Source organism: Acomys russatus, chromosome 16 (assembly GCF_903995435.1).
Source record: "Acomys russatus chromosome 16, mAcoRus1.1, whole genome shotgun sequence".
Lineage (NCBI taxonomy): Eukaryota > Metazoa > Chordata > Mammalia > Rodentia > Muridae > Acomys > Acomys russatus.
This window is the reverse complement of record NC_067152.1, coordinates 32,237,336-32,248,168: the sequence shown is the minus strand read 5'-3', so window position 1 is coordinate 32,248,168 and position 10,833 is coordinate 32,237,336. Positions and strand designations below refer to the sequence as shown.

Here is a 10,833-nt window from a genome sequence, read left to right as displayed (position 1 = left end):
CCTCTGAGCCATCTCTCCAGCCCCCTTTTTGTTTTGTTTTCTTTTTTAAGACAAGGTTTGTTTATACAGCCTTGGCTATCTTGGAACTAGCTCTGTAGACCAAGTGGTCCTCAAACTCAGAGATCTGCCTACCTCTGCCACCTGAGATCTGGGTTTAAAGGCATACACCACCATCTCTCGGCCTAATTTTGTGTTTTTTTAAGACAGGGTCTCACTGTAGTGCTGACTGGCCTGGAACTCACTATGTAAACCAGGCTGTCCTTGGACTAAGAGATCTGCTTGTCCCGACCTCCTGAGTGCTGGAATGAAATGTGTGTGCCACCGTACCCGCCCACTCTAGACACAGTGTTACTAGTGAGCTCCCCATGTTAGTCAGCTTCCTATCACTGGGAGGAAATAGCTGAGATAGATAATAAGCTCCAAATAGGAGAAGATGGGATTAGTTTCTTTTTTTAAGATTTATTTATTACTTACACGATGTTCTGCCTGCATGTGGGCCTGCCCACCAGAAGAGGGCACCAGATCTCATTCTAGATGGTTATGAACCACCATGTGGTTGCTGGGAATTGAACTCAGGACCTTTGGAAGAGCAGTCAGTGCTCTCAACCTCTCAGCCATCTCTCTCCAGCCCTGGGATTACAGTTTCTTTAATTATTTATTTTTATTTTATGTGTGTTGGTGTTTTTCCTGCATGTATGTCTGTGTGAGGGTGTCAGACAGTTGTGAGCTGCCATGTGGGTGCTGGGAATTGAACTTGGTGCCTTTGGAAGAGCAGTCAGTGCTCTTAAGCGCTGAGCCATCTCTCCAGCCCCTCTTGTACAGGGGAAGCAGCCTGTGGTGGAGCAAAACCGCTCCCCTTATAGTGGCCAGGGAGCGAACAGATAGGAGGGGAAGGGTTCTAATATCTCAAGGCCACACCCTCAATAACCACACTCCCCTCTATGGCTTCCATCATCACCTGCAGCATTACTGGCTATGTGTCTTTACAGTGGGACTTTTGGTGGACATTTAAGATCCAAACCATTATAGTCAGGGCTGGAGAGATGGCTCAGTGGTTAAGAGCACGGTCTGTTCTTCCAAAGGACCTGGGTTCAATTCCCAGCACCCACATGGCAGCTCACAACTGTAACTCCATTTCTGAGGGATCTGACACTATCACACCAATGCACATAAAATTTAAATAAATTATATTTTTAAAAAACCAGTATAATGTCTTCTCCTTGAGTAAGACAACTTATGAATCAGAGGACCAAGAGTTTACTGTTGCACTGGAAAGAAAGCATGCGTTCCAAATTCTTTTTTTGTTTTGTTTTGTTTTTTGAGACAAGGTTTCTCTGTGTGGCCTTGGCTGTCTTAGACTTGCTTTGTAGACCAGGCTGGCCTCTAACACCTGTCTCTGCCTCCCAGAGTGCTGGGATTACAGGCATGCACCACCACACCCACCCCACTTGCTTTCCTTTAGTCTAGATCCCTAGCAGTGCCAAAATAAGTCCTGAAATATAAGACAAAGGCTAAACTTCAGCGCCAGCAAAACCATTGCTAGGACCAGAGAGATGGCTGAGCGGGTAAAGGTGCTTGCCACGCCTGGTAACCTGAGTTTGATTCCAAGAATGGATACAACTCCCACAGGTTTGACTTCCAATATGGGCAGGTAGGTAAATGTAATAAAAACATTATTGAAAAAAGTTGCTAAGCCTATTCTTTTGGGCAAGTTACTTACTGAGTCTGGGAATAATATTTTTCCTACCTACCTCACAGTTTACTAAGTTTTTCCTTATTTTATATGTGTGTGTTTTGCCTGCATGTAGATCTGTGTACCATGTATGTACGTGCCCAAGGAAACCAGAACAGTGTCTTTCTCTCCAGCTTATCTCACAGTTTAAGACCGAAAGATAATGTGTGCAAATTATTTCATAATTTTACAAAGGCGAGGCTACTATCAAATGGCATATTTTACTTTAGTTTTCTCTGTCCAGTAGAACAAGGTAGATCCTTTAGCCTTCTCCATCTGACTTTGTATCAGAACTGACAAGGTGGGTTTTTGTTTTGTTTTGTTTTTTTGGAGCTGGGGGGTGTGGTGGAAATAGATTGTTTATAATCCTGTCACCTTTATATGGGACTTGGGTCAAGAAACATAACTGGGTGACACTTTCATTTGTCATCCAATACGAATAGAGCAGTGTGAAAATCATTTAGCACCGTGTTGTGTAAGATCTGTTGGGCTTGGGGAGGGGTCAAGTTCTGTACTTTCTGCATCCCGGTCCTCTTCTCCTGCCTCACTTATTCTAAATGATGGAAATGGATAGAAGAGAAAAGACTTAGGCCCATGGGGGTGGCTTCTGAAACAGAAGTAAAAAGAAGAGCCAGGCATGGTAGCACATGTCTGTAATCCCACCACTTGGGAGGGAGGCAGAGGCAGGCAGATCGCTGTGAGTTCGAGGCCAGCCTGGTCTACAAAACAAGTCCAGGACAGCCAGGGCTACACAGAGAAACCCTGTCTCGAAAAACAAAACCAAAAAGGTAAAAAGAAGCCTGGCTAGGCGTGGTGGCACATGTCTTCAATCCCAGTTCACACGTCAAGTGTTTGGTGATCAGCAGAAGATTTGGATGCAAAAGAAGACAACAGGGCTGGAGAGAAGACTAGGGGTTAGGATCTCTTAGTGCTCTTGCAGGGGACCCACATTCAAATATCAGCTACTAGCTGATTGTAACTCCAGTTCTAAGGGAGCTGCTGCCCTCTTCTGGTCTCTGAGGCAACTGCACACACATACACATCTAAACATAAATTCTAATTTAAAAAAGAGTGGGCCGGGCGTGGTGGCGCACGCCTTTAATCCCAGCGCTCAGGAGGCAGAGGCAGGAGGATCACTGTGAATTCAAGGCCAGCCTGGTCTACAAAGTGAGTCCAGGACAGCCAAGGCTACACAGAGAGACCCTGTCTTGGAAAATAAATAAATAAATAAATAAATAAATAAATAAATAAATAAATAAATAAGAGTTTGGTTTGTACAAGTTCCCAGCTGTCTCAACCTTCTGAACTGAGAAGGAATAAAAGAAAGCTGTGATTTTTCCCAATGGTGGATCTTGCTGCTTGCTTTGTTTGAGGTAAACTCTCATCTATAACCCAGACTGGCCAGAATTTATCACAGTGCTCGTGCCCCGGCCACCAGTGCTGAGGTGATGGCTGGCCGGGTACCACCACATCTACTCATTTTCTTTTTTTACGGTTTTTCGAGACAGGGTCTCTCTGTGTAGCCTTGGCTGTCCTGGACTCACTTTGTAGACCAGGCTGGCCTCGAACCCACAGCGATCCGCCTGCCTCTGCCTCCCAAGTGCTGGGATTAAAGGCGTGTGCCACCACGCCCGGCTCCATCTACTCATTTTCTGAGAGGACTACTTGTTAAGCATCATGTAGGCTGGTTTCCAACTCAGAGGCTGTCTAAAAACTAAAACAAACAAAAAAACCCCACAAAAACCAATAAATAAATAAAAATAAAAAATCATGAGCTTTGCCTTCCAGGGCTCACACTCTATAATCTCCGGATATTGACCTTTCATTATATACTTTCTTCTGACTTAGCAGGATCGGTGTAAGAGCCTGTGCATTCGCTGACTGCAACAGCACAGCAGAATCTGGGAGAAGAGGTTCTCAAGTAGTTTTTTGGTTTGGTTTGGTTTGGTTTTTTTGTGGCCAGTCATCCAGTTGATAAGATCTTTTAGCCACATTGACTCTCAAATTGTAACATCCTGTCAGAAAATGTGGTGGCTGGGCTACTAGGGTAGGAGAACAAAAGAAATGCCTAGAGTTTACACATCCCTGCAATGGCTGTAGTAGGTTTTAGGGCGGGGCACTTGCCCACATGTGAGGCCCTAGGTTCAATCTCTAATGCAGTCCAACGAAGAGGAACGGATAGAAAGGAAAACTCAATTTGAGGTTGCCTTGACAATTACAGCCTGGTGTGGTGGTGGTGGTTCACACCCATAATCCCAGAAGAAACAGGAGGATCACTGAGTTTAAGGCCAGCCTGGGTTAGCTTGGACTAGAATTGAGACCGTGCCTCAATTTGGGGCCTGAAGAGATGGGTCAGCAGTTAAGACCACTTGCTGCTCTTGGAAAGGGTCCAGCACCCACAACTCTCTGTCACTCCAGTTCCAGGAGGTATGACACCTTCTGACCTCTGCCCGCTTCTGCACACACATGGTGTGCATACATATATTCAAGTACACATATATACAACATACAAAAAACAAACAAAGCTTGGCGTCTTTTCAGGTACTGCCTTCTCTATTACTCCATTCCAAAGATCATGTGAACCGGCGGAAACTTTGAGTTTTCCTTCACTCTTGCTTTTGGTGGATTCATCAGATTAGATGCTAAAACAGTGTGAGACCGAGATTGTACTTTGGGATGTTAAAGCCCTGGGTAGGGTCACAGGGGTGTGTGAAACAGTGAGATCCTTAGGTGATGGAGTATTTCCATCAAGTCCCCATTTGGATGTTGCCACACTTACACTTCTTGGAAGTTATTAGACTGGTATAAATCTGTGAGGAGGCAGAACTGGAAAAAGCAAGTATTCATTACTTGACAGTAAATACATGGATATTTTGGGTCCTCACCCCACAGCAACTGAAGTGACTAAAAGTCCTTAGTTTCCACAGGGGGGAAGTCTTGCTGCATCTGAAGTGATTCATTTTATCTGTCCTATATGCCATGGCTTCTGATAGCTGCCTTCTTTCATAAAGGCAAATTCATCACAGGGTTCTACAAATGGGACACACCACTAAGCCTTTAATCAGCAGAAGCAAGCTGATCTCTTGAGTTCAAGGCCAGCCCAGGCTACATGAGACCCTGTCTCAAAAAAGCCCCAGTACGCTTAAGGAGGCTGAGGCAAGAGGGTCACGAGTTCGAGGCCAGCCTGGGTTTCATATTTAAATAAAGAAGCTGGGCGGTGGTGGGGCACGCCTTTAATCCCAGCACTCTGGGAGGTAGAGGCAGGAGGATCGCTGTGAGTTCAAGGCCAGCCTGGTCTACAAAGTGAGTCCAGGACAGCCAAGGCCCACACAGAGAAACCCCTGTGTCGAAAAACAAACAAACAAAAAGCCTCAGTTCAAAAAAAGTTCAGGAACAAAAAAAGATAGCTCTTGTTTAGTTGAGCTATTTTTGTGCTTTACAGAGGCAAATTGCGGCCCGAGAGACACAAATAAGGCATAGGACTGGCTAGTACTCTAGGTCTTTGGTTTCCACGTACTTGAGGAAACCCGCAGTCGTCCCATTTTGTAAGGAATGCCCACAGCAAAAGGGAAAAGATTAGCAACTCTTTCTCCGCCACAGCAGGTCTTTCACACCTAAAGGTAAAGTTTGGGCTTCCTCCACGGGAGGTGAGGGGCGGGGCTTCCTTGGGTGGGGCAAAGCAGGGCTTCCTCTGCAGGGCGGGGTAAGGAGGAGCATCTTCTTAGGGGGCGGGGCAAAGCAGGGCTTCCTCTGCAGGGCGGGGTAAGGAGGAGCATCTTTCTTAGGGGGCGGGGCTTCCTTTACGGGATGGGCGGGGCGAGGTTCGACCAGCCTCCCTGGATTCCCTCTACTGCGCATGGCACGTTGCGTACCTCCCTCCCAGCAACCGGCCTGGCGGCAGCGCAGCCACAAAACTGAGGAGGTGGAGCCGAGGCTGAGGAGTCGGTACTGCGCTCTGACTCCTAGACCAGGTACCGGGTGGCGGGGCCGCCTGGTGCGCTCCTGGGGGCCAGTCCCTCTCACCCGACAACGAGTCCATCTCCTTGGGGGTGGGCCTCAGCGGCCATCCCAACTCACCCTCGCCTTCCTCGGGCCCTCATTTAACCTGGGTTCTGGGTTCCCGCATTGAGGGGTTACAGACAAGAGAGCAGAATAGGCTTGGGCCTGGCTAGGGAGACGCTGAGCAGAGTTGCCGGACCGGAGAGGCTAGCTCCCGCTTGCCCTCATCTTTTCCGGAGCTTCTACATGGGGTGCCTGGGACTAGAGGTCGTACTCCCGCAAAGTAGCAGCAAAAACCCTACTGCTGACCTCCCTCGACCCCACCTGCATTTCAGGCGATGCTGGTCTGGCATAGAGTTGAGCCCTTAGAAGGAAGCAAGGTCAGGGTTACCATCCTCTGCTACGGGCAAAACGAAGAGCTTCTAATTGCCTTGTCTTAAGTGACTGCAGCGGTTTGGGGGGACTGGGTATGGTGACTTGAGAGCGTGACAGAAGGGCAGTGGTGAAATAGAATGGTTCATAATTTTAGGAAGTGGAGAGCCAGCTTCTCAACCCAGACTTCTGCTAAGACCCTAAGATCCATCAACTTGAGCCCCTTCTCCCAGACTGTTGGCCTCGGTCTTACTGAAGTACTTGCTGAGGTAGATCCGCTCTCGTGTTCTAGTATGTGGGTGGGTCTTCATGAACTAGTTGATAGTTTTTCCAGAGATACCCAACACCTGAGACTGATTCTGGTCCTTGAGAGGTGATACACCAAATTTGAGACTGCGGGTGTGGCCTAGTGCCTGTATGCTTGCTTATCTTAGCATTCCTAACACTACCAAAAAAAAAAAAAAAAGAAAGAAAGAAAGAAAAAGAAAAACAAAATGCTACCTGCCTCTGCCTTAGACCAGGAACCTAATAGTTTTGCCATTAATGATAATACTGAACTGGTCAACACTCTCCACCCTTTAATTGGATTGTGACCCCAGACATGAAGGAAGTTTAGAGGACCAGAGACAAAAATAGAAAAAAAAGTCAGTCAGAGCAAGTGAATTCTCCTTTCTGTACCCTTTGTAGTGGGAGAGGTAACGAGGCCAATAAGAGTGTGGTTGGGTGGCTGGAGAGGTGGCAGTGTGGATAAGAGGGACAATACTGCCGAAGCAGAAAGACCTGAGTTCCAGTCTCCAGCACTCATGTTGTGCAGTCGTGTGTGGCTGTGAGCCTGTGACGAAAGAAACGCCAGCTTGCTGGCTGCCAGCTTATGTCTAGGTAGAGAGTGGTAGAGTTGAATAGCCAATGTCCTTCGGCCTCCCTGTGCACACAAACACACATACACACAGGTATACATTCATATGCATAGATACACACATACATAGATACATACACACACACACACACACACACACACACACACATTGGTAAGTATCAGAGTTAAGGTGCAGTGATGGCACACACTTTAAATCCCAGCACTCTGGTGGCAGAGGAAGGCAGATCTCTCAAGGCCAGCCTGGTCTACAAGGTGAGTTCCAGGACAGCCAGGACTATGCAGAGAAACCCTGTCTTGAAACAAAGAGACAAGGTAGGAAAAGTGGATGCTTAGTGGTAGCTTCTGTAGCACAGGGTACCCGAGGTGATTACCGAGTGTCAACATGAGACTGGGACAGAAGAGGAAGCAGGTCTTTAGGCTCCACTTTTTTTTTTTTTCTTTTCAGAGACAGATTGTAGCCAAGTACGACACTAAATTCCTGATCCTCCTGTCGCTGTCTCCTGAGTGCTGAGATTCTCAGCTTTTGATGTCTGTCACTTTTATAGCCTTAGCTGTTGACCTTTAAATCCACGTAGCCACCTTCAACCTCTTCGTAAACATCAACACTACTTAAAAAAAAAAAAAAAAAAAAAAAAGATTTATTAGATGTGTGTCTGCAGGCCAGAAGAGGGCACAAGGTCTCTTCATAGATGGCTGTGAGCCACCATGTGGTTACTAGAATTGAACTCAGGACCTTTGAAAGAACAGCCAGTGCTCTTAACCTCTGAGCCATCTCTCCAGCCCCCTATACTACTTTTCTAACAAATTGCTATTCCCCCTTCCTGGAAGATAAAAATCCTTTTCTTTCTTTCTTTCTTTTTTTTTTTTTTTCTTTTTTTTAAGATTTATTTATTTAGTATATAGTTTTCTGCCTGCATGTAACACCTGCAGGCCAGAAGAGGGCACCAGATTTCATTGTAGATGGTTGTGAGCCACCATGTGGTTGCTGGGAATTGAACTCAGGACCTTTGGAAGAGCAGACAATGCTCTTAACCACTGAGCCATCTCTCCAGCCCTCTTTTCTTTTCTTTTGGCCTTTCTTTCTTTCTTTCTTTTTTTCAAGACAGGGTTTCTCTGTGTATCCCTGGCTATCCTGGACTCCATTTGTGGACCAGGTTGGCTTGGAACTGACAGCGATCCGCCTGCCTCTGCCTCCCAAGTCCTGGGATTACAGGTGTGCGCCACCACGCCCAGCAGTTTCTGCAGTTTTCAATCGGGGACCCTGTCTGAAACAAATTATCCAAAAGGTAGAGAATGGGCTGTATAGCTTGGGATGCTGTAACTGCTTTATCATTTGTTTGCTGCTGTTTCCACTGTTACAGGCTCTTGTCTCCAGGAAAATTATTCTCTACCCATCATGCTTTTCTCTGGGTTATTTTGACCCTTCCCTTTCATCATTCCTTTATAGATTAACATTTCTTGGAATGCTCTTCCAAACAAGATTTCTCAAATGGTACTTAATGCCATGGTCCACATGTCAACAGTATCATCACTTCTGGGGGGTCGGGGGTGGGGCGGGGTACGGTGGGTGGGTTAGAATGTCCCAGCCCACTCCAGACCTCAATCACAACCTGCATTTTAACAAGATCTTTAAGTGGCCGTGGGCACAAGAAGATGATAAGAGACACTGCTCAAACCGCCATTGTGTGCCATCTTTCTGTTCAAACCCTACGGTGGCTCTCTGTTCCCTGCTAACAGCCATGCACTACATGCACCGAGGACCTGCACCACCTCACATTGGGACAGTGTTACTGAGCGGCTGCTGTGTGGCAAGCACTGCTGTAGAAGTTGACAGTACACCTTTGCATAAGACAGAGCAAATACTGAACAATTGCCACACTCTTTAAGTCACCTTCGATATCCTGGGCCCACCACCACTCAGCCAAGCTCTTGCCGAATCATCCTAAGATGTTGCTCATTCCTCCTTGTCCTTTCCCCTTTATTGGTGCACATCCCACTTCTACGACCACTGTGTGTGTCAGGACCCAGGGCCTCGTTAAAAGGAAGTATATACTTGAGGGCGGCTCGTGTTGCCTGGTTCTCTTTCAAGACCTGACCACATGTACTCAGGGACTTTAAGACATATTAGAGGTGACACGCCCTTCACCTGTTTTAATGTATAAACCTCTTCATTGTAACTATTCTCTCAGGTAAAGAAAAATGAAACTACCAATTATTTTTTCTATATCAGGGATTAAATTTAGGGCTTTGGGCATGCTAGGAAAATGCAATATAGCTCAGCCATTCTTGACCTATACCTTTATTGTAAATATGGGATACCTTAACCTCTGAGCTATCCCTCTAGCCCTAATAAGGCTATTTTTATATCTGTCTACAAGAACATTGTTTTGCCAGTGTATTATGGTGTTAAAGTTTTTTGTTTTTTGGTTTTGTTTTTGCTTTGTTTTGTTTGAGACAGGGTTTCTCTGTGTAGCTTTGGCTGTCCTGGACTCACTTTGTAGACCAGGCTGGCTTCAAACTCACATCGATCCGCCTGCCTCTGCCTCCTGGATGCTGGAAATAAAGGCGTGTGCCACCATGCCTAGCTGTTAAATGTTTTTGATAAAAATGGATTTATGCTTTGAATGACATATCATCCATCTGCTTTATCTTCCACTGTAGTTTGTATTTTAAGGACATTTGAAAGCAGCATTAATGTCACACAAAGTAGAAGTAGAAAAGCAAAGCCCCTCAGTATTCAGATGAATGTCTATTTGTTTTTAGATTGGTTTTTTTCTGTAGCCAACCTGGCCTTGAACTCTTGACCCTCCTGCCCCTGCCTCCCTAGTTCTAAGATTACAGGTCTTTGCCACAACACCCAGTCTGCTATGCAATATTTAGGGCTAATCTTTTGTTTTGTTTTCTTTCATTCTTTTTTTTTTTTTTTTTTTTTTTTTTTTTTTTTTTTTTTTTTTTTTTTTTGACATTTGTATCAGAGGCTAGCCTCAGAGTCACAGTTAGGCAAGTATGACCTTGAACTCCTGGTCCTCCTGTCTCCGTCTGCCAAGTCCTGGGATTACAGCTATGCAACTCCACACCCATCTTAAAGATGTTTTTTCTTCTGTAGAATCCTTAGAATCTTTTAAGCACACAGTCATGTTATCAGTAAGTAGTTTCGCACTTTCAGCCAGGTGCAGCTGGCATGCCTGTAATCCCAGCCCTCGGAAGCTAAGTAAAGAGGATTGTTTGAAGCCAGCCTATATAAAAGACTCGGTCTCAAAAATAGCAGTGCTGGTGGCTCACAGGTAGAGTGCCTGCCTACATGCCCCAGGCCCTGCAGGAATTTGAGGGAAGTCACTTGAGCTTACTGAACATTTTAACTCAAACTGAAAATTGCGCCTGTATTTACAATATTCAAGTCTCATTAAATCAGACAAAGAAAAAAATGGCTGTGTAGGTGTGAGGGTCCCAGCATTCGGGAGGCAGAGGTAGGACCAGAAGTCCAAGGTTATTCTCTGCTGAGAGATCACCCTGGATACCTGAAGCCCCCATCTCAAAAAAGGAAGGGGGAAAAGCCTGTAGCTTCTGCTTGAGCTGGAGTGGCTTATGGAAGTAGGACGGCAGACGTGGAGTGATGCGCAGAAGTAGACAGCAGACGCCCCGCTTTGGTTTTTGTTTTTGTTTGGTTGGTTTTTTTGTCTCTTGAGACAGGGTTTCTCAGTGTAGTCCTGGCTGTCCTGGACTCGCTTTGTAGGCCAGGCTGGCCTCGAATTCACAGCAGTCCTCCTGCCTCTGCCTCCCAAGTGCTGGGATTAAAGGCGTGTACCACCATGCTTTGCTTTTAAAAGAAGCTCACTTTAAGTCTGTTAACTGT

At 46.0% G+C, this 10,833-nt stretch overlaps 1 protein-coding gene across 1 annotated transcript in view; it reads left to right on the top strand.

Moving 5' to 3' along the window:
- Positions 1 to 5,559: 5,559 nt before the first annotated feature.
- The window catches only part of Strada (STE20 related adaptor alpha), a 31,408-nt gene continuing 26,134 nt past the window's right edge, over positions 5,560 to 10,833 (top strand). The window contains exon 1 of the mRNA XM_051158895.1: positions 5,560 to 5,703. The gene's annotated coding sequence lies outside the window, so the exon portion shown is untranslated. The remainder of the gene's footprint in view (positions 5,704 to 10,833) is intronic.